The 24,116-nt window shown below is 57.2% G+C and overlaps 1 long non-coding RNA gene across 1 annotated transcript; it reads right to left on the bottom strand.

Annotated features, from left to right (window-relative positions):
* Positions 1–1,092: 1,092 nt before the first annotated feature.
* LOC115613199 lies at positions 1,093–23,408 on the bottom strand. The gene is made up of 2 exons (XR_003993304.1): positions 23,173–23,408; positions 1,093–2,723 (listed from the first exon to the last, which is right to left on the bottom strand). It is a non-coding gene; the product is annotated as an uncharacterized LOC115613199 (long non-coding RNA).
* Positions 23,409–24,116: the final 708 nt, after the last annotated feature.

Below are 24,116 nucleotides of genomic sequence, written 5' to 3'. Positions count from 1 at the left end.
TTTCAGTGGCGACAGCAAAAACGTTTCTCTCTGGGTCCCTGCCCCTGGTTTCTGGCAATGCAGCAGGACCAGCAGTGAGTGGAGGAGGCTCAGGGAGCCCCTGAAGTCCTGACGGGGGTTCAGCAGCTCGGCCACCCTGGTAACTTGTTCCATCCGGGTGCATGTTGGGGATCAAATCCTCACCCAACATAAGCAGGGGCAATTGCTGTTGCAGTCAGGTAGCCAGAGGCAGACCTGCTTGGATCCTCTACTGTGAGTGAACCTCACACTCTGCCCCATTTTGGGGGGTACAACTGGCACCTGACACTGCTGTGCCATGGGTGCTGATCCTTGCGCCTGTCCCCAGGCAGGGGCAGCCCCAACCCTCATCTCCAGGGCTTGCCAGGGCGGTGTGTGGGTTTACTGCTGGTTATACTGGGGCAATCAAAAGGAGCCCAAACCCACTCCTCTGAGACAAACCCAGAGAGGGGATGGATGTTTGTCCTGCCCTGTACGTCGAGGGGCGTGTAGGGGTGAAGAAGATGCTGGGAGGAGAGAGCAGCTTGGAGCAGCTCTTGCATACAGAAAGGATGATGAAGAAGAAACCTCTCCCTGCAGCCCCAGATTCTCAAGCCCCAGAGGCTCCAGGTGCTTCGCACCCCATGCTGCAGGGTCAGGCGAGATCCCGGGATTTCCAGCCACATTCCAGCACTCCAGAAACTGGTGGTGGCTCAGCCCACATCCCTCCATCCTTTCCTGGTCCCATGGGCTGCCCCTGCAGTGACACCCCCAACCAAGCACTGCGATACACCAGTGCCTGCTCCTGGCCTGGCACACTGCAGGGTCACCTCGCTGGGAGCCACAAATGAACCAGCGCTTCCAGGTATTTTAGGGTGGAATTTTGTTTTTCTTGGGGAAAGCGAATTCCTATTAAATCATGGATTAAAAAAGGGGGAAAAAAGACTCAGAGGGAATCAAGCAGTCTCCAGTAGCTGGTGTCTCCTGGTGTTGAGCATCGCCAAAACAACCTGGTAACAAATACATCCTCTCACTAATTATTTACCAGCAAACCTGCTTGGGCAAATCCCACGAAGAATAAAATATGTAGATCTCTCATGAGAAGGTTTATTTATTTCATTTTTGGCTGCGTGCTCCATAAAACACATTTAGCCAGTCACATACAAAATACATTCATCCTGTTGCCTTAAAACAAACAAAATAACCTCTCCTCTCCATCTGGCCCCTCTCCCTGCTCCTTTCTAGCCTGGTCTGCTTCCCTATTCCTCGCAATATGGAACATGACAGGGTATTTTCAATGCTATTTTTGTCCGTTGTGTCATAGCTTATATTTAAAATAGCATTTAAATCTGCCAAGTAGTGCGGTGTTTTAAACTGCTGTCAGACTGAATTTCTCCTCCTACATACCGCAGATTTCAGCTACGACTTAAAGACAGCTGAGGGAAGCTTTTGAGGAGGGGGGGTGGTGGAGGTGGTTGGGGACCAGATTGTCTGCAGGTGTGAGGACAGTCAGAAGATATTAATAGGGTAAAGGGATGCTAAAGGGGCTGGAGGGCAGGAACAACCCCAAAGAGAAACAAGGAAGATGCATATGGGAGTGAAATCGCCTTCCCGAAGGAAGCTCTTGCTCGGGACAAAAGGCTGTGGTGGTTGGATCAGCAGCTGTGGAAATGGGGGGTCCCTGGTCTGAAGGTGAAATGAAAGACCCCCATCAAGTGGCATTTGCTCTGCGTTTGGGGTTTGCCTCATGGGTCCATGAAATAGGGTCAAGCCTTTAGAGAGAGCAGCCCTAAGGCAGAGGGCGTTGTGCTGCCTTGCTTTCACCGGGGTTTATTCTCTCTTTCTTCATCATCTATTTTTTGGGACATTGCTGACGTCTGGGAAGCCCTACAGCAAAGCAGTATAGTCATGGGTCATGGTGAATGCCTGGAAAAGGGCCTGTTCCTCCTCCTTACGCTTGCTGGGATGTAAAAATCTGCTGGTCCCTTCCTTTGAACACTGTAATAAACATCACACCCATCCCCAGCAGAGCCGGCTTGGTTGTAATCAAGTTAGAAACATCACCTTAACTTCACCTAGCCAAACCCTCAGCCAGCTCAGACCTCCATAACCCCTCTGAAGTCGTCTCCCTTTGGACGAGGTGCTCCAGAAGTGGGTTTTCTCTCCCATCTCAGCCCTTTGCTTCATGTGTTCCACCTTCAGGCCTTTAAGTGCTGGAGCAATTGTGTTCCCTGGGTGCCTAGTTGCCCCCTTCACACATCCCACTCTACCCGTGGGCCCATCCCAGTGGCGTGATGGGTCCTGAGTGGCATCTCCCAGCCTCTCCCCCTTTGTTCTGCTCTGCCCCTGCGAGCATCCTCCCTTGCATGTCCATGTCATAAGAAGATGCTCTGTGCCATCATGCTCCCAGTCGCTGGCACAGGGGTGCCTGGCCTGTGGTCCCTGTTGTTGCTGCCTCCCTCCATCCCTCTCTCGTGGCTGTTCCCGCCTCTGCTCCGCTCGGCTTAGCTGCCTGCATGGGAATTGTTGGCCACTGGATCCAGCTTGATGCCCGGAGGGGTTGGTGCTTCATGGGGTGCCCCCCACTTTCCAAAGAGGGGTTGAGTTTCTTTCCTGCAGTCATCCGAGGCTCATTTCTTGCTCCATCTCTGCTGGTGTCTCACCCTCTCCCGGGACACGTGTGCCTGCCATTGATATCTCCTCCCATCCTCTTCTGTCAACACCGCCTGAGGAAGGGACAGATTTCATTTTTAGCAACGTGTCCTCTGTGTCAACAACTCCCCCTCGTCCCCTCCTGGGCGGCAGGGCTATCTGCTCGCCCATCTCCTCCTCCCTGCTTGGCAGGAAGCTTTCCCCTGTCTCTCACTCCTTCACCATTTTCCTTTCTGCCTGGAGTTTCCATCACTCAGAGAGGTGACCCTTCCCTCTACTCCTTGCTGTGTCACCCAGTGCCACATCCCTCAGCACATGCCCATGCCAGCCCCGAAACCAGCTCTGCCACCCCTGGGCCAGGATGGCAGGGGAATCTGTGTTACACCCCAGGCTGAGACAGGACCAGCATCACCATCTTTCCCTTTGGGATCACCTCGTGCCCCCAGCTCAGCTCAGGACGGGGCAATGCGTTGCGGATGGGGATGCCTGGCTGGGTTTGGTTATTTATCACGCCAGGGCTGGGGAAGGGGCACAGCTCCACGATTGCTTTGTGCCACGTTAATCAGCCGCATTAAAATTCCAAGACAGCTCCTGCCAAAGTGGCTGCGCGCCGTGCAAGGTGGCTGGGAAACGCCGGGAGCTGTGACAGGCAGGCGCGCAGGCAGACAAAGAGCTCGCTCCGTCAGTCCGGGTCTGCTCCGGGAGGAGAAAACCAACACACACACACACATACACACCCCTCTCCGTGCCACCACGCAGCCCCGCGCCACCCTGCCATGCCAATGCCACCGGAGAGCCCTAAACGAGCAAGCATGCAATGGTCAGCGAGCTTGGCATCATCCCAGCATCCTCCCATGGAGATATCCAAGCTGGTTGGGCATCCCGGCTGACCCCATGGGCAACCATGGGGATGTGTGGTACCCACCACGGGGGACTGGGATGTCACAGTGATGGGGACCACCCGCTGCTCAGCCCCCAGCATCCCATCGCTGCCTGTGTGAGGGGTGTGTGTCCCCGTAGGGCTGTGTGCCCCCCGGCTGAGGGTCCCCCCCAGGCCTGCTGTCCCCCTCCACAGCCCCTGCCAGCTGTAGTAATGCATTTTGCCACAGGGTGCCACTATGGCAAAGCTGTAAGGCCGGCCGGGCCCTGCAGCCCTGTTGTATAAGCGATACCTGGCGTTACCCACGGTAGTCGTGGTTTCCTTCTTCCCCTCTGCTCCCATCTCACTCCACTCCCCCTGCAAGGAAACTGCGGCAAGAGCACCCCAAATACTCATCCGAAGGGGATGGTGCTGCCAGGTGATCCTTGTGCTGCATAGCAGAGGAGGGGATGCTGCGGTCCCCTCCGGGGTGTCCTGAGGTGACACAGGGAACAGTGGGGACCCACATGTCACCAGTGCGATGGCAATGCTCTGCCTCCATCAGATCAGGCATGGGGGATTGATCCTGGAGGGACCATGTGCCATGCCAGTGAGTGAGGGGGATGCTGTGTAACCCAGATGCCCAGGAACAACGTGCTGACCCTGCTCCTCTCCTGCATTTGGGGTGCCAGGCTCTGGGGATGCAGCTCCCCGATAAAGGGGGTCTGGCTCCATTGCTGGGGGGCAAGCAAAGGGCCTGCTGGGGCTGTGGCCATTCTTCTCCAAGGATGTGGCCTTTCTCCAAGGATGGATCCCAGCAGCCCCATCCTCCTACAAGCTGGGCCTGTGAACTGCCTGAGGAAAGGGGAAGCTATAGATGGGGCACCCCCATCCCACCCCATCCCATGGAGAAAGCACTATAGGAGCGAGTAGGCTGGGTCATGCACCCTGATTTCCTCATCCCCTTGGCACACTCCAGCCCTTTCCCAAAGGGAAAGAGGTGCCCGGGGCGGCTCAGCCCTGCACCCACAGCAGCACCCCATTCTGCACCCACATCATGGCTCAGCTTAGGAAATAGAGCTGCTGAGAGCTCTGCAGGATCAGGCTATAACCAGGAGATTTTTTAGGGTGAAAAGCCCTCTGCGACTGGCAGGCGGTGGGATCCGGCGCGCTACATCTGCTGCAGGCAGCAAGAGAAAGAAGATTCGCTTCTTCCCTCGCTAATAAAGTCTGGCTGAAATGACACAGTATAATCAGTGTTTACCTGGGAGTTTACATATGGTTTGTTGTAATTATAGTTTCAATTCCTGCTTTTGCTTTTTTTTTTTTGCCTTTTTTTTTTTTTTGCCTTTTATTCCCCCCCCCCAAACATCTATTTTTCAATCAGTAAAAGTAAATACTATTTTCAGCCCAATGTAATTCTTCCACTCCCGTGGCCACAAACACAGCGAGGAGAGCGATTCCATTTGCGCGCTGTGCAATTGAGCAGAGAGAGGAGCCCGGCGGCTGCGGGGCATCAGCAAAGCCACGGCGTGGGGATGTGGGGATGTGGGGACGTGGGGACATGGGGACAAGCCATGAGTGCCCTGGGACCTCCACCCCGCCTGGCACAGGGTATCTTTGCCAGTAAAAATCACATCAGGCCCAGACTCTGCCTCCCATCCGCGTCGTTCAAACCCTAAAGCCGCCTGGTCAGAGGCAGCAGGGAAGGGATAAGAGCCATTAGGTGCAGCATCATTTATTTCGGGGCTGGCAAAGCTTTGTTCCAGCGTGGGGATTGAGTTGGCACTAAAAGCACCGCGATCACCCACGTTTAATATTTCCCCCCCTCCTGTTTTTACTGGTGTGATTTATAACAAATCAAGGGTGCTGGTGTCAGATCCCTTCTTCACCCAACTATTGTCACACACACACACACAGAGGCTGATTAAAACCACCCGGCCCCCGCCGGTTCCTCCTTGTCCATCCATCAGCTCCTCCAGAGACAAACTTAGACATCCTGCTTCTAGCCCTCACCTCCATCCCTGCATGTTCTGGGGCTGTGGGATGTAAGCCAGTGCTGGGTAATAATTTGATATGCACATCCACACGTTTAAAAATACATTTATAGAAGTGTATTTATTTATGTCATGCTTCTAAATCCTTGGAAAAAAAATAATGGGGAGCTCTGTCTCAAGGAAGAATTGGGCATTATCTTTTCCAACTCTAACTATGCTGTGATTCCGTGGTTATTGGGACACAGAATGAAAATGTTGCTCTAGAGACACACAGTTGAATGTTTGCTGGTTACGGCCCCAAATTAGGCACTGCTTGAGCTCAGTGCCAAGGCAGAGCCGCTGCCCGAGGCCAGCGGGCAGGCATAGGAAGGGAAGCTGGATGATGTTGTGGAGAACGGGACCCTTCTCCTGCCCTGAGGGTTTCACCCCCTTGGTGGAATCAAGCAGAGGTGCATCCCTGCCTGCACCCCGTTACACCCAGCACCCTCATCATCACCATTTTAGAGTTAAAAGGAAGGGATGAGGATGCTTCTCCTGGAGCCCCGTCCTTGGCCTCCACTCTCCAACATGCCCTGCTCCCCACCAGCGCGATTATTTTTGTTACCAGCCCCAAAAAGGGCTGTTTTCTCCCCGGATGCACACGCTGCCCCTCGGAATAGCCCCAGGGCCAAAAGGGGAAATTACAGCGAGGGTTCTGGGGGGGCCCAGCAGGGCAGACGGGATGTGGCCGGTGCGGGAGCAGAGCAGCTCCGCAGCAGTTTCAAGCGGGGCTCCTCAGCGTTTGAAGTTTGCTGCACTGATCAGTGCCTGTCCCAGAGCACGGGCAGCTTTGACCGATACATTCCAGAGAGGGGTTTCCTAATACATGAGGAAGGAGGGTGAATATTGGCCGGGTGGGGAGCAGCATCCCTCTGCTGCTGCCTGACACTGAGGAGAAACTAAAACCCAAGCAGTTTCTTTCATAGAAAACAAATTGCTTTCACAACAAAATATCTATTCTCACCAGTCCCAAGCATCAATATATATTTTTACTATATTCCTTAAAAGCCAACCCCACCCAACCTTTTTTCTCCCCCCTAAAATTAAGGATTTGCTGGTTTAAACTCTCACCCAAAATATTTATCGTCAGGAACAAAGATAGTGGGATCGTCTCCGGGGTTGGATTTCAATTCTCCCTTTCAGGCTTTTATCTTTTCAACCCAAATTTCAGTGACAATAATCCCATTTTGATTGACATTAAAATTATTTATTGTCACATTGTACCTGTTTAATAAATTGTGCCTGCTTTATTTTTAGGGGCTTATAAATACCTTATCTTTACTACCTTGGTGCTTAATTCAAGGGAAGGAGCCACTTGTGAAGGCAGGCAGCAATAGTGTTAGCCCAGAGAAGATGTAAAAATGCCTTGTTACAAACATGACCCTGAGGAAAGAGCTGATTCCACCTCTTTACTAATTTATATATTTAAAATCTCTCTGGTTTATAAAATTTTGCTTTATTTTCTAATGGTAAATATGCTGCAATATCTAATGGTAAAAAATCCTGCAAGCTGCAAGACGAATGTGATTTTAATTTCCAGGCAGCTCCTGAACAATGAATTTGTGAGGAATATTCTCAAAAATCAGGGAAAATAATTCAGGCCACTCTCGTGGTCCAGATTTGAGAGATTTTTCACCATTCTGGGAGTCAGTCCATCCAAAACCAAAATTAAAACAAAGCCCCGAGACATCCATTTCGCAGCGCCATGAAAATCTGGGTCGCGTTGCAAATGATTTCTTCTGTTTTTTAATTCCCGCAAATTACTGAAAGTTCAAAGAACCATCAGCACATTTTAGTGTTTAAAAAGAAAACAAAATAAAGCGAGAAAATTAAAACAAACAAAAAAAAAGACACAGGAAAATGCAGCCCTTTCAGAACAAACCAAAAGCAGTTCCTTAGCAAAAAGATTTCCCTGGGTGGAACGTTTCAATGGGTCCCACAGATGGTTTTTGCCGGGGGGTCTCTGCCTTTTCCCCCTGGGTACCAGGGGATGCTGGGGGTGACAGTGGATGCAGGGCCCCAGGGCTCCAGGGCCACAGCATCTCCCCCTCCTGCCTGCGGCGGGCAGAGGAGGCTGTTTGCCCAGCCTGAATGCCCTGGAAACCCTTTACTGGGGGAGCCCTTGGCAGATAAAGGAGGTGTCTGTGAAGGGAGAGTGAGTTTGTTCCCTGTGACCATGATCATACAAGCCCGGGTGGAGATGCCTGGACCTCATGTGGGCTCGCGGGATGCAGGGCAAAGCAGGGAGCAAGGATGCTCTGATGGGGCTCGGCCCTGGGCACCCCCTGCATCTGCTGCCCCATGCACAGCCCTGCTGCTACCCATCACCCCAAAACCTACCCCAAACCCCAAGTCTACAACACCTTACATCTACACAAGCTCCGTTATTGGTGCTGCTATTTGGGGGTGGCATTATGGCCGTGTAGAAAAGCCCCTGGAGAAAGGCAAGGCCTTTCCCACAGGGACATAGGGTGGCCGTGGGGACCCTCACCCAGTGCCATGGGGTTGGTGGTGCTGCCCTGGTTCTCCTCACTAAGCTCCTGTGCTGCCGCTCGCAGCGCCGGGCGGCCACAACGGCTCTGGCAGCCGCGTTTGTTTACGGGCTGAATTTGTATTAAAGCGGTTCATTATTTCCCTGACTGGCAGGTTTCCAGGGTCCGTGCTACTTAATAATTGCAGCCAATTAAACCTCCACAAAATATGCATTGCGGGGATGGGGATGGGGGGGACAGAACACGAGAGGATTTCTCACCAGCCCACGGGTGGCTCGTGCTGCCGCGGAGGAGCTCCATGGTGGGGTTGGGGATGTGGCATCGCTGCTGGACACAGGGACCTCATAGGGACGATGGGGCAAATGAGCCCTCTGGGATGGGAATGCAGCGGGGCTGGCACTGTGAAGGGGTTTTGTCCCTTTACAGGACAGCACCAGCAGGATGCAGCCCAGCTCCTTGGCCTTGCGGGTACCAACCTGCCCGCTCATGCTGGGGATGAGTGTCGCAGGCAGGGCTTGGGCATTGCCTCAACCCCAGGCATCCCACTGCAGCTGCGAGGTTTCTTTTCAAAGCTCAGCTCCCTCTTTTCCTGCCTTTCCACTCATTCCCTTCTAAACACTCTCTGCCTCCACAGGCCGGCAGAGCATCGCCTCCAAATCCCACCCCAATCCGACTTCAGACACAACCTGGGAATAAAACAATCCTCAGGGCCAAAATACAAGCAAAACTTCCATGATCCTAAACCCACGCGGGGCTGAGGCTGCCCAGCTCCTTCCACCTATCACCTCGGGTGTCTTTTACAAGCCAGAAGGACTCGAGCACGTTTCTCGACCGGCGCTTGAACAGCAGCCAAAGGACGGGAATAAAGAGACATTATTTAGCGATCGCTCACCCTGCTCTTTGAAGCTGGGAAGCTCGGCAGAAAGGCTGGTGTTCAGGATGGGTGTTTGGGCTTTGGGAATGCTGGGGGGATGTTTCTCGGATGCTGAAATCACTCAGAGGGATGCGGGAGTGCGTTCGAGGGGAGGATGCTAACGGGGAAGCGCTGCCTTTCAGAAAGGCAAATAATCGCAGCCCAGGTTAGCTCTTCTGTCGAGAGAATAGTTGTGCTTCTAAAGGCCCTGATACGATGAGCAGTGCTGCTTTGAAATCGAAATAAATACATAAATAAATCAGGGATCTTGGACTGATTAAGGCAATTGCTTCCCTTGCTTTTGCAACCCCTTTGGGTCCTGGTTCCCAGAGCCAATTACATATTTAAAAAGTTTCTGTCTTTTTAAAAAAGAAAAACACTTGCAACTCTAAAATAAAGTTTCTTTGTGGTTGCCTAATGAACAGCGAGGGCCGGGGCAGTTTACAGTTATTAATTGCTTTTAAACGGCTCCAGTTCTGTCTCGGAGCATCTTTATGAGCTGGTCACAATGTGGCCGTACCCTCCCCAATACCCCGCACGGGGTCAGGGCACACCGGGCACCACCAGCTCAGGCTCCTTTGTGCAGGCAAGTGTCCAGCCCGCCTTCCCCGTGGCCTCTCCTCCTCCTCCACCCCATGGCCAGCCCCACAAAAGCCCCCCGGGACCTGCTGAGCTCCCACTGCCTGGGCCGGGGTGTGGATGCAGCCGAAGGGGAAAGGAGATGCTGAGGATGCTCGGACATTTCTTTCCCAAATATATCCACAATTTCTCCCCCTCCTGTATGACCACGAGAGAGATCTGCTTTGCCACCCACTCCCCACTTTGCCCCACCACTGCAAAATCCTCCTTGCCACCCAAACCCCAGCTTATTTTTAGCCTCTGCATGGCCACAGCACAGCAGAAGCCCAGGGTCTGCCTCAGCATTGCTGGGCATACCACACCTAACACCACCGTGCACCTCCAGGCACCAAGCAGGCAGAGAAAAGGCTCTGTTCCTCACCCCTAAAACACCCAGGGGGGTTAATTCAGCACACGGCTTCCTTGCCATAAGGAAAGGGGGGAAATAAATCTTTCCTGCAGCCCATAGAGGTGCAGAAGCCTCAGAGGAAGGGCTCGAGGCACACAGGCCTCCTCAGATGCCTTCTCCCTGTAAACGTGCATTATTGACAGCAGAAAGGATGTTGGGTTGGGACTGGGTTTGAGATGTAAGGAAACGCTGCTGATTATTGATATTTTCCAGAGTCACTTCCAAACCTATTCTTGGGCTTGACTGTGTTGCATGTGTCATCTCCGATGGATGGGTTTAAGCTTTCACTCAAAAAATAGCATTATTTCTATACTACTATATAAGGTTTCCTCCTGGCTGTACGCATGGGATTATATATGTACGTGTGAGTGGGTGCGGGTGTGTGTGCAGGGATGTCAGGAGACAAACAACTCAATCTGGAGCCGGTGGGGAGGAAGAGCTGCACACGCAGCCCCGAGGAGCTGCTGCTTCCCTTTGGTACCAGTTCAGTTTCTTCCCTCCCAGCCGGCAGAGTCGTCTGAATAAACACGTTATCATTTGGGCCGATCCGCAGATAAACAGGCGGTGATGTTGTAGGTGCAGGTATACATCTGGGGGTGCGTCGGGAGGGTGTATTCACCAGCTGTTGAATGCTGGAGACGGGCTGGTGCGTGACAAGATGCCAGACGCTTTTCAGCACATCAAATCTGTATCTCAGCACTTTTCACGGCGCAGAAAAGGAAACAGTAATTAAGCGACAGGACTTACACTGCTTCCGCGCCGGAGTCGCGCTGCATCCCTTTGAGCCCTGCACATGTGTGCTCCAGCATGCCCCGCCACGCCGAGGACAGCCTCGGCCCTTCCTAAACAAACCCTGGCTATAGTTTTTGTGGTAACAGCTAGATTATTCAGCAGAAAGAGTGTTTCACCCGTGCTGGGATTTTCCCAGCAGCACCTTACTGGTCATTTCTGTTGGTCCCTTCCCAGCTCTACTGGTTTTATAAAGTGCTTTGGAATAATACTGGGAATAGCAGCATGTGGGAAGGAGGAGGAAGGTTTTATCTGCATGGGGTCTTCCATCTTCAGCTCTTGTTTCTATGGATATCTGAATGGAGTTTATATTTATCCCTCCCGTTTGAGCCATGTGTGCAACTTTGGAGGAGGAGGAGGTTGAGAAGGAGGAGGAAAAGGAGGAGGAGGCCACAAACCGAGCAGCTCTATTGCTGGCTCTACTGAGCCCTGACCGGATCAGCAGTGAGAGCATCACCCCAACACACAACATCAGCCTCGTCCTTTCTCCCAAGCCCAAAATGTCATTGAGAGAAGGGAAACAGCAGAAATACTTGGGCTGGAGCTGAACGCAGCAGCAAGCACCGTGTCCGGTAGGGCAGCAGCCCTCTCTGTGACTCCCAACTGCCGGACAGGAATACCATGGCAGGAGCATCACTCCCTGCTGCCCAGCCCCTCATGCAGCTACCCTGTAAATGGCCAAATTTCCTGGGAGCAAGGGATTTTTCCATCCGTCACATTGTCCTTTGCTGTCAGGAGAGGAGCCGGCACAGCCCCGGCACGGGGGGAGCGTTCAGGGTGCTGGAGCAGGTAGGAGTGGGAAGGCGAGCGCGTGACTCGGCCTGGCCCCAGCGCACCGGCTCCCAGAGCATTACCATGATGGCTCCATCATTAATTGATCAATCACAGGATGACAGTTAATTAAGTAGAAAATAAAGCTACTCTGCCCAGCCTGGCATTAGCAGGCAGCGGCATTAGGATTTCTGGAGTAGAAGGAGGGAAATTAGAAAACAAAGGCACAGCTGGAGGAATAACCCCATTGCTGGTGGCTGGGGGCACAGCCGGGCATGATGCTCCCTGGGCTACAAAGCACGGGCAGCCCCTGCACAGCTGCCATGGCCAGTTCGTGGCTTCTTCTCTCCTTCCCAAGAAACCAGATCTCACCCTGTGCCCTCCAGGTATAACCCCTGTTATCCCCACGGCTCCTTCTCCACTGGCCACGTTGCTGCTGCCCAGGCACCAGCCACAGGACCTTCACCAGCCAAAGGTGCTTTTCCTTTCAATCCCATTTTCCCGCCTCCTGGGCCTGCCCCGTGGGCTAACCCAGAGCCAGGGTGTGGAAAGAGAGAAAGGCAGAAAGCAAGCATCCTCCTGCCCCCCGCCTCGTGTGCCCGGGATTGTCTTGATATGAAAAATTATGGGTTTTGTTAAAAACTATTACTAATGAGGCGTCTTTCCTGCCCTTAATTGTTGCCAAGGCGATGACCCCAGCCAGCCATCTTTAATTAACTTAGACTAGATCTCCTGAAATGAGTTCCTCGGGTAAATTGCTCACCATGGCTTTCAGGCACGGAGCCGTGTTTGCCAAGCCCACCCGCCCCGGCACGCCGCCACAGCCACCGGCAGAGGTGATGGCATGGGGCTGGTGTCCCCCCTCTGCTTCCCCTTGCCACCGCCAGGCTGGGTAACCCCGATGCCTACAGCAATATAAAAACCAATGCCTGACCACAGGGTGAACATGGATTTCTCCATAAAGCAGGAATTCAGCCCTGCTGATGGCTTCTCGCAGGATCATGGAGCTGTGGGACCGGCCACGCAGCGACTGGCATCTCTCCAAGCGAAAATCACATTTCCTGCCTGACAGATAACGCCGGTCAAGAGAATGCCAGGACGATTCCTGAAAATGCCATAATTGTTTTAATCTGATGGCAGATAAAAGATAATGATGCTAACAATATTTAAACGTAATTATAGTTTCCTGCGGCTGCCGGGCTCTCTGAATCCTCTCCACTCAAGTGCCTTTGTTTACCAGCGGCTTCAATAAGGCATGGCCCGTTTTCTTCTTCTATCGCCTTCACACCTGCACCTCCATCGAGGCGGGGGGTGGATGCACGCCAAGGGGATGGGTGTCCTCAGGGACCAGCACTGGCCAGCTCTCTGTGTCCCCCCCCCCCAGGCTCTCCTGCCCTTGGTCCACCATCAGCCATCCCCTGCCTCCTGGGATGTGATGCCTGCCTTGGGAATGGTGGTGCTTGGAGCACCATGAGAATGGGGATGTGTTTTGGGGAGTTTTAAGGAGAAGCGGTAGGGGTAAATCCCTCCATCACGATGGGGTAGGCATATGGTGGCTGGTTTGTACTGGTCACCTGTGCCAGAGCTGTTACCCCTCACTATAGTCCCTAAATCCCATCCTCAGCTGCCCTCCAACACAACTCCTCAACATTGATAAAAAACAAAGCAGATTTTTCAGGAATGATTTGCTGAAACAAATAAAAAGCACCGTAAGTGGATGTCCCGGGGCTTGGCAGGAGAAGAAAACAGAGGAAGAAGAAAATGGGAATGAATCCCCTACATTGGAGTCCTCCCTATTTTGGATACTGCTACCACAACCTTAAAGAACTCCCCCCAGAAGAAGCTTTCTTGCTGGGGGTCTGGGTGCTCTGATGGCCTCGGTAGCAGTAGGAGAGGTTGGAAAACAGCTCGATCAAGTGCACAGAAACAAGGAGTGAGAAAAGACGGGATTCAGGCGAGGCTTTTAGAAGAACTTAAATATGAAATGGCTATTTCAGTAGCTGGAGTTTAGCCTCCTGTGTGAATCGGTCTTTGTAAATAGGAATGGAGGATAGCCAACTTCCCCAAAAGGGCTCTACAGGGGGTCCGGAAAATCACAACGTCCTGAGTTTAATGGGGAAAACAGATAGAAATGGTAACAAAGAATGGGGAGAAACAGCAATAAACCTGATTGTTTGGTAAATAAGGCCGAGCCTGTTGCAGAGAAGTGAAGTTTGAAAAGCAGCTGGGGAATGAATAACCGGTTAAAAGTTAGGAGACAAAGTGGCATAACAAACCCAGGGGGTTCCCAGCACGGAGGGGTCAGTGCCGGAGCTCCCGTGGCGAGCGGGAGCATGGGCCTTCGGAAGTGCCAGGGAGGAAGGAGGAAGCAGCAACAGGATAATATCCACTGCTGCTCCAACGTGATAAAATCTGGCACCATAGAGAGTGGTATGGAAGGGTCTCACTGTGCTGATGAACTTGGCCTTCAAATGAAGGAGGGATTCAGTGTTGAGCACAGAGAAAACATGTCCATTGCCTAGGTGGCAATGAAACAGCTACAGCCAGCAAGGAAGAGCGCTCCAAGGCATGGATGGGACTTTGGGAAGATCAGCTCAGCCGCTGGCAGGGGGCAAGAGATGCACAGTGTGTCAGGAGTACCTGAAGAGAGACCAGAGGAAAGGGCAGGGATCAACTCTCCCTGTGCCACACGGGTCCCTGCACAGGGAGCTGCTTTGGCAGCTTGGAGGGATTGGGAATCTACTTGGGAAATGAAGAGCAGAGGCACCTGGCTGCTGGCAGGGCTGGGGGCTCTGCAGGACACTGGGCAAGGAGTGCACCTCTCCGTGCCACTGCCCTGCGCCCTGGCCTGGCCTGGGGCACCTGTGGGGAGGAGATGGCTCATGCCCAGAGCTGCCATAGGTTTGGCGGTGGGCCGGGGTCCTCTGCTCATCCCTGGAGCATCTCTGACCCGCAGAGCCAGGGACGCACCACGGGAGGGGACCTCTTTCCTAAAGCAGGACCTCCTCCCTCCCAAATGCATCTCCAGGGTTCCCGGCGGGAAGGGGTGTCACAATTCCGCCATATCTCCAATGAAACCCACACGAGACGTGCAGGGAAAGCTCCTTACACGAAACACACCCCAAGGGGGCTGCCCGCCCTGTTTTCCCACCAGGACCGAGTCGCGGGTGGGTCGGGGGGTGGTCACCAGCGAAGCCCGGCCCCGGCCCTCCCGGCCCCGCAGCCCGCGGACACGCGTGGCCGGCGCGGCGCGTCTCCACGGGCTCGGCGCAGCCCCGACGGGGCGCGTTGACATCTGTAACCAACACGCCGGCTCCGGCAAAGGCAGGGCTGCCCGGCCAGGCGGAAAATTAACACTGACATTGAGTTTAATTAAACAAAACAACCAGGCTGCGAGCTGGAGCGGGGACGTGGCGGCAGCTGGAGTAGCCGGGCTGGGCACGTTTTGGGAGCGACAACCGCCGCCGCCCCGCCGGGACGAGCCCACCCCTGCCGGCCGGAGCCACGCCGGGCCCGGGAGGCCGAGGCGGGCTGGGGAGCGCCGCTTCCCGCGGACGCTGCGGTCCAGTGCCGGGAAGCACCATTTTCCCTCCCCGTTTTGCCCGTCTCTTTACCAAAAAACCCCGCGGGGCGCAGCACGGCGGCGGAGGCCCTCGCGTGTCCCGGCCCCGGCGGGGAGCTGGGGGGGTGCCCGGTGGGCTGCGGCGCGGGGGGAAGGTGAAGGGCGCTCCGGGGAGCGGATTTCGTTGAAGGGTGTTTGGGGAGATGCTGCTCCGCCGAGCCGGGGCGCTGGGAGCGACCGGCTCACACACACATGCCCCATTACCGGCTCCGGCCCCGCTTCCCCCCACTCTCGGCTCCAAATACAAGAGGTGAGAAGGGCCTGATCCGGGCAGGGAAACCCCGGCAGAGCATCACCCTCACCAGTGGCACCAGTGACACCAGTGGCACCAGCCGTGCCCGGGCAGCAGAACTCCAGGAAAGCGCCGCCCGCCGGGGCTCGCATTTTGTACCGCACCGCACGGGAACCGCTCGACTCCGGGGTCCTGCGGGTCGGGCAGAGCTCGGCCACCGGCTGCCGCTGGCACCGCAATTCCGCAGCGGGAGAGCTGAAAATAGCGCGCAGCCGAGCCGGGGCGCAGCCTCCTCCAGCCCCGCCAGCCGCAGCGCTGGGGCCGCCTTCGGTTGTTTCTGTTTGACCCCCCCCTCCCAGCCCTTTGCCCTCCTGGGGAGCTCCCTCCAGCATCCAGGACCCCCCCTTTTCCATCCGAGTCGTGGAGGCGAGAGGTGGTCCCTCTGCCGCGGGACTCGGGCTCATCCTCCTCCTCCCAGAACGCGGCTTTGGGGCTTTTCGTCTGGTCACTTTATTTTATTTTATATCTCTTTTTTCTTTTTCTTTTTTTTTTTTTTTTTGGGGGGGGGGGCGTGAAATGTCGGCTTTGAAGGATATTTGTAATAACATAACCAGCAAAATGAATGTCATATTTTTGCTCCAATGAATTGGATTTCCTGAAATATTGTCTCTGTAATGATGCCTTTAGGCTCCTCTGGATTAGATAACTCTCCAACCACATCAAGAAGGCTAATTATCCCGCAGCCACTTTCCCCCTCCATTCCATGTATCCGTGTACATACACACGATATTCTCCCTAAATATCCCGCTGCTGCTCTACAGGGACACGCTCCGGGAGCGGAAGGCGATGGGGGGGCTGCGGCCTCCCGCGCCCATCACCGTGGTGTCCTCCCCACCCTGGCAGGCGGGAGCCCCGTCGAGCAGCCGTGACGCCATCAAGCCCGACCCCCCCGCCAGCCAATCCGCAAAGCCCTGCCAGGCATCGCCAGCCCCTCGCTGACCAATGAGGGGCGAACAGTGCTGCCCCGGCGGGATCCCCTCGACGGCTCGAAGCACGCGTGGGGCCATGCGGGACCCCCCCACAGTGGCGTGGGGAGGGTGTGACACCGCGGCGCGGGAGGGGGGCAGCGCCGGGCTGCCGGGGGGAGCAGAGCCCCAAAGCGCCGTTCGAGGGGTTGCCCCGACGCCACGGAAACCCCGACGGTGCGGGCGGAGTCGCGGCGGGACACGCGTGGGGACCCCCAGCGGCATCCCCGCCATCACCCCCCCCGCCCCGCTCCGCCCGGCGCGGCTTCTGTCCCGGCTCTTTGCTGGGGCCGGGGAGTTTGTGCTCCGGGATTATTCATCTCCTGCAAGTTTTTTGTTAGGCGGCCCTGAAAGGCCTCAAAGGCTGGGAACGCCGTTCTAATTACGGGGAAGCACAGCTTATTTAGCAGATAAAAAGAGACTTGTAGTCTCATAACAGCTTCTTATACCCGTCAAATAAGGATCTCTAATGACGGGGTGAGAGCCAGTGAATGCCTAAAACAAACTAAAAAAAAGGAGAGAAAATAAAGCAGCCAGGGGCTTAAGATATATTAAATTACCCTGATTAGGAATTTAGGCCGTGGCTCGAGTCTGCTGGAGAGGCTGGCGAGGGGGGGACACGGAAAGTGCTGCTATTCATTTCTGGGGAGAGGGGTCAGTAGGTCGGAGGAGTTCACAGGGCCTGGCTCTATTCTTATGCTAACAGAGAATACAAGCGCTGGCCTGGAAAATAGAAATGAATTTGCAATAATCCGAGCCCCTCTGTTTGCAAGGCGAGCGGCTCTATAGCTAATTGCAGCCCGGCCTCCCCCGCCTCATCGCGGGCAGTTGTAACGATGCATGGGAGATTAGAGCCCGAGGGGCTGGGGGGGGGGATTTAGGCTGTCTCCCCCCCTCCCTTCCCTCTGCCCGACGATGAAATATTCCGGGGCAGGCGCTGGTGTTTGGGCTGGCTCCGCTCGCAGGGAGGGGGGCCAGCCAACTTCTTGAACTTCCCCGGAGCCGCGCAGGGGAGCGGGGCCGCGGGCAGTGCGGTGTGCCGAGGGGGGGGAAAGGAAAGCGGGGGGCGGCTCTGCGCGGCCCCGCGGCCGGCGGGAAGGAGGGGGGGGGGAAAGGCAGAGAAGGTCCTGGAGAGGGGGGGACCCCCATTGAGCTGCCGGTGACAAGCAGTAAATCGGGGAAGAATAGCGCATGGAAACGCGCCGTCGGGGCCGCTCGCTGGCTCTACAGCTGCCGCCCCGTCTCGCCGCCAACCGAGCCACTGGCTCCCCGGCGGGATACTCGGCTCCCGCCCCGCACCCCGACGGCTCCCGCCCCGCATCACGCGAGGTTCCTTCCGCACCCGAGGGCTCCCGTCCCGCATCCCGCGGGCTCCCGCCGTCACCCCCCCGGGTCCCGCCCCGTCGGCGATGCAGCGGCCGCGGCGGCCGCGGCCGGTTTCAGGACCCTGGACAGGGGCGGGGCCGCCGTCGGGGCGCGGCTCCGGTCCCCGCGCACCCCCCGGCCACGTCCCGCCGCGCTGAGCGGGGTGTCCTCCCCGACGGGACCGATCCTGACCCCTCTACCCCATTTTCCTTACGCTACCGGGCCGGGATCAACTCCCGCAGGGGCTGCCATGGGAACCCCGGTACCATGCCATGGGCACGGGCCGTAGTTTGGCAGGGGGTCAGAGCCCACCCCAACGCAAACGCACCCGCCCGTGCGGGGAGACAGTGTCCAGGGGATGAAAATGCAGCCGAAGGGCTGTTGTAATGAATCCCGAGCGGCTCGGCCAGTCTCTGCCGCCCTCACCGGTATGCGGGACTGCTCCCGGTGCTGGGGACAGTGCGGACGCTCCGCCGTGCCCCGACGGGGAAACAGGGTGGCAAAGCCCGCGGGTCACCCTGCCCGGTCCCAGAGACAAAAAGCCGGCCCTGCTGCCCGCAATACAGCCTTCTTTCGTTAACCGCGACTTCACCCTCCTCTTCCTCGGCTGTGGCTGGCCCCAGAGCCGGAGCCAGAGTTGCTCCGGGTGAGGGCTGTGCCCGGGGCCGGCGGCACAAGATGGTACCGACCCTGAACCCAGACACCGGGACCGGCTCCGCAGTGCCGGGCGGGCTCCTACGTCCCACATCGCCCTCGCAGCAATTGTGCCGAGCGCTGCAAACTTCTCCCAGCAGCCCAGGGCTGTCCCTGCGTCCCGGTGCCACCGCAAGAATCGGGCACAGGGGAAAGGAGAGCGGGTCCATGGGGGTGCGGGACCCGATCTCAGCGTCTCTATAAATCGCTTTTTCCAACTCTCTGAATTTTCTTGCTCTAGACTGAAATGAAATGGGTGATTCCCGCCAGGGCACACGCCGGAGCTTCAGCCCCGCTCGGCATTGGCCGTGCCACCGGGCTTTGCCCTAACACGATGGGCATTCGAAAAGGCAGAACCTCTGGGTCTTACCCAGCGGGTTGTTCTGAAGGGCGGCCACGCTTAAGAAAATTATATTTCAGGTACATTAGAAATATATATATATATATAAAAAAACACCGCCAAATAAATAAACAAATAAACAAAAAAAAAACCCACACAAAAAATAAAATAAATAAAAATAAACCACACACATAAAAAATATGGAATTAATAAAACCCCAAAACAACACCACCACAACGGTGTTTCTAATTTCCAATTGTATATTGAGTCGCTAAGGAAAGAGGCGACATTATGGATTACAGATTATTATTTGTACTAATAATCTATTTACTGGATTTGGGAGGAATTTTCAGCAGCAGAATCAAAAATATATAAATCATCGAGGGACCGCTCTGTGAATTTTCTCCCTCTCGAGGAAATGCAGACGCGAGCTTTTAGGAATTGTTTTGGAAACCAAATTCGCCGCCGCTTTCCTCTCTCCTGCGGTGGGACACGGATTTGAGCCGCTGAGATTTGATCTCTCAATGCCCGCCGGACTTCGGGGATCCCTCTCCCCAAAATACCGCCCGGTCCGGCCCCGGCGCCCTTTCCCCGCCCGGTCCTTCCCCAACAGATATGAACCGCCGAGGCGGGGACGAGCCGGGTTCTTCGCTAGAATAAAACCCGGGTTTATTTGCAAGGGGAAAAAAAAATTAATGGTATTTATTTGCAAAAATAGAAAGAGAATTATTTGCAAGACTAAATACGGGGTTTGTTTCAAGCCTAAAAAGCGGGTTTCTTTGCAAGCGCGGGGACCTGCTGCTTTGGGAGGTGGGGGACAGAGGGATGCGCCGCGCCTCTTGCGGACGCAGAGAAAAGGGGGTGATCTCCCCCCGAGTGCCCCCTAAATGTGGTTGGGGTTCACTCCCCAGCAGGTCCCCCACGGGCTGCGGGGGACACCGGGGCCCGCACCCAGCCCCGCACCGGGGCCGCGGGGCGCGATCCCCGCTCCCCCCGTCTCCCTGCAGCCATGCGGGGATTTTTTTGGGGGTGGGAAGATTCCCTGGAAGTGCCCCCCACGTTCCCCGCGGAAGGTGGATCCCCCTGTGGATGTTCTTCCCTCGCCCGCGGCCCGTTGCAGGCTGCCGCTCCCGCAGGGACGGGCGCGCTGTTCCCCCTTCAACGAAAACCCGGCGGGGTGATGGCAGAGCCCCCCGCAGAGGGGAAGCCAGGCCGGGGGGTGTCCCAGCGGCCTTCCCTGCACCCCCCATGGCCATGGGATGCGCCCCACGGGTGCCCGGTAGAGCCCGTGCGTGCGGGTACCCCCGCTCGGGTACACACACACGCGTGTGCGGGGACACGCACAGATCCCATCTACACCCCCTCAGGTGGGACACGCACACCCACCCGAGTGGGCACAGGCGTGCGGGGCAGGGGGGGAGGCAACACGCGTGTGCACGGGTCGGCACATGCCGAGGTCGCGGATACACCCGTGTCTCCACACGGACACCAGACACACACCCGCAACTGCACCCGTACCCCCCCGGCTGCACCCCTGACACCCCCCAGCTCCGGGAGCTGCGGAGACACCCCAGCCCGGCCCGTGCTCCCCCCCTGCACCTTCCCTCCCCAGATCCATCAGCTTTCTCGCTCCTTTTCCCCAGGCAAGGAAGGGCGGCATTAGAGCGGGGCTGCGAGAGGCGGCGGCTGAACGGGCCGGACCCCCCCCTCCCGCTCCCTTTCCCTGCACAAGGTGAAAGAATACAGAAATAGGTGAAAACACCGAAATAGCCCCCCAAAAAACGCTGCCCGAGGTTTGGCTTTATTTATCCCTACGTGTCCCTGTGCCCTGCAGCCGCGGGCCGGGCTGGACAAGCCGGGTACCAGCCCGCGGGTCGGTGGGGTGATGGGGGGTGATGGAAGGATAACGGGGGTCCCATTGCCCGCGGCGGGGGGCTCGGGGAGCCGCAGGTGCTGATGTGGGGAGACACCAGCAATGGCTGTTTGGGTGTTGCATTAAAGCACGCTGCAGTGCGCACACAGGCGGCCCCTCCCCCCCCAATCTGCCTGTATGCTAATGACATGCAAAGCGACTCATTTGCATGTTTATCTCTGTCAATGGGCGAGCGTGGCGGGCGAGGTAATACGTTTCCCACCGTGGCATGGAGGCCTCCCCCCGCCCCCGCCCCGCGCCCCTCACCGCCCCGCCGGGCCCCGGGGAGGGCAGGGCGCAGCGCCGGCCCCACCGCCCAGCCCTGGCACGACGGCAGGCCCTGACACAAAATGGCTGCCGGGGGGGGCCCTGCCAGCCCACCTCTGCCCCCCAGCAGCCCCCGGCCCACCCGCTCCCCCTCCCCTCAAACCCAGCGCCTGATTTTGTGCTTAAGCAGCCAATCGGGGGCGCGGCACCCTTCCCCCCATCCCTCCTTTCCCACCCTCCATCCTTCTTTCTCCCCTCCATCCCTCCATCCCACCCCCATCCCTCATTCTTCCCCTCAGTTATTCTTTCTCCATTTCCATCTCTCCTCCCTTTCCATCCTCCGTTCCTTCTTCTCCATCCATCCTTCCTTTTCCACCCTCCACCCCTTCTTTTCCACCCTTCATCCCTCCTTTTCCACCCTTCATCCTTCCTTTTCCACCCCCATCCCTCTCTCTTCCCCTCCATCCTTCTTTCTCTCCCTCCGTTCCTTCTTCTCCCCCTCCATCCCTCTTTTTCTACCCTGCCTCCCTCCTTTTCCACCTTTTCCTACTTCTCCCCCTCCACCCTTCCTCTCTCACCTCTATCCCTCTTCATCCCACTTCTATCCCTCATTTTCTACCCTCCATTCCTCCTTTTCTACCCTCCATTCTTCCTTCTCCCCTCCATCCCTCCATCCCCTCCTGCAGATCTCCTTCTCCACACTCCATCCCGCCTTCCCCACGCCCAGGGCCAGATCCTCGCTGTTTCCACCCGTGGGGCGGTTCCGATTCCCCACCGCCCAGAGGATAAACCCCTCTTCCCTCCTTCCGAGGGGCTCCGGCACCGTCCCGGTGCTGAGACCCCGCAACTCGTGACCGCCGTGGGCTTAAAAACAGCCACCAAAACCCGCGCAGCCCCTCACACCCCCCCATACCCCCTCCGGGGGCTGCGTCAGGGCTGTTTTGGGGCGCTGGGGGTGTCTGAGCACCCTCGGCAGGGGCACTGCACGTCGGACCCCCCCGTCTACGGGGCGCGGGGGCCAGCGGCTGCAATGCAATACAGCGTTCTATACGCTCCATGCTATATACATGCATAGAACAGGTACAGCCTATGTTACGCTGTAGTTCACGAGGCGGTATTGTACCACACGCTGCTGCATGACGCGGTGCCGTGTCCCAGCACAGGACCCAAGGCACGGCCCCCCCTTTCCCCGCGGTGTCCCCGGCCGGCAGCATCCTCCCCCACCCCCCCCGCCGGACCGGACCGCCCCGCCCCGAGGCGCCGGTGAAGGGCGCCCGCCTCGCCGCGCTGAGCATGGGGACGGGTTTCGGGGGAGCCCCTCCTGCCTCCCCACCCGCTATCCCACCCCTTCCCCGTCCCTTCTCAGTCTCTTATTCCCCCCCTTTTATTTCCCCTTCTCCCAAATCTCTTCCCCTTCCCTAGTGAAGGTGTTTCCGCTCCCGCCGTCCCGCATCTCTACCTGCACCGCGGGAACGAGTAAGGGGGAAGGATTATTTCTCCCTCCTTCACCCGAAATTGTCTTAAAGAAAAACAAAATCAATCGAAAACCCCAAATCTGGAGCCTGTGCCCGAGCCCTCCGGGCAGACGCGCCCCCCAAACCGGGCCTGCCCCGACCAGTTTGTCCCAGCACTGCCCAGCCGCAGGCACTGGGAAGGGATTTATTTGGGATACGGGTCAGCCCCCCCCCCGGGACCCGTATGACCTCCACACCCCGGGTATCACCCCTGGGGAAATAGAAGCGTGCCCCCAGAGGGAGGCTGCCGGTGTCCCCCCGCCCCGTCCCGGGGGGCAGCGGGCCGGGAGATGTCGGTGCAGGGAGCCCCGGGGGTGCCGGCCCGCCGGGGTCCCCCCCAGTCCTCCGGCCCGCTCCCGGGTGGGTGTTTCCCTCCCGAGGGGGGCGGAGAGAGGCCGGCCGGGGCAGGGGCAGGTTTGGGAAGTCCCCCTCCTCCCCTGGCTTTCCTGCTGTCCCAGCCAGGACGTGTGTCCCCCGGACTCGGGGAGGGGTGGGGGGTGTCCGCACCCCCGGGGGAGGCCGCATCAGTGTGCCTGAGGCAGGGCTGGTTCTGCGGGAGGATGCGGGACCCCCTGACAGACACCCCGCATCACCCCCAAAACCTGCCGTGCCATCGCGCCCCGCAACCCCCCAAAAACAAATTGGGGGGGGGGTGTCTTCCCTTACCTGAGCGCTGGCCCGGGGGAGCCCCGCAGAAGGGGGGGGTGCTGGATCCGGCTCGGTTTGCTCCCGCCGTATCCCGCAGCAGAAAGTTCCTGCGGCCGGTGCGGGGCCGGTGCGGGGCAGCCGGGCTGAGGCGGGGGGACCCCGCGGCCGGGAGGAGCCGCACACCCCGGGCCGTGTTTATATGTAGAAAGAAGGGTAATTTGAGTGCTTATACCAAGAACCGGGGTTGTTAAGTTTGCAGGCAGGCAGCTAAACGGTGCCAAGTGCGGGCAGGGAGGAGGGGGGGGAGGCTTGGGGGTGTGTAAGAAATAAAGAGCAATTGTCAGAGGCGAACAAAAGGCGGAGGATGGAAAGGAGCTGGGAATCCCGGGGCAGAGCCCCTCGGCGTGGACTTGAACTTGGGCTTTGACACCGTCTGCCAGGCGGAGAGCGGCCCCGGGCCGGGCGAGCCGGGCTGCGGGGGGGGAGCGACAACAGCCTCGGTAGCGGAGGGAGGGGACGTTACCCCACCCAAACATCCACCTTTGCTTAGAGGGGGGGCACTTTGCTTCAGGATGAGAGCGATACAGGGAATAACCCAGACGGGCTGAGACCCGACGGGCTCAGCTCACCTCCCAGTGTGGAGAGGGGGGCAGCGGGGGGACCCCGCCGGGGCTGGCCGGGGCCAGACGGTCGGGGGGGCCGCCCGGTTCTCACAGTCTGCGCCCGAGCCTGGATTCTCTGCACGTCCCGGCCGGTCCCCCCTTTGCTACTATTCAGCACTTAATTGAACATTAATGGCAGCTGGGGATGAGGTCATTGGAGCCGGCTTTTCTCACACATTTTTCATGCAAATCCGCTAAACTCTAAACAAATTTGAATAAAACCCCCTTTGTGCGGGCCCTCCATGGTGTTTTTCCACGGGCCGCTCCGCCTGTCTCCGCACACTTCATCCGGGGAGGGGG

This window comes from Strigops habroptila, chromosome 9 (assembly GCF_004027225.2).
Source record: "Strigops habroptila isolate Jane chromosome 9, bStrHab1.2.pri, whole genome shotgun sequence".
NCBI classification, from domain to species: Eukaryota; Metazoa; Chordata; class Aves; order Psittaciformes; family Psittacidae; genus Strigops; species Strigops habroptila.
Note: the sequence above shows the minus strand (reverse complement) of the source record. Positions and strands in the feature narration are given on the sequence as shown.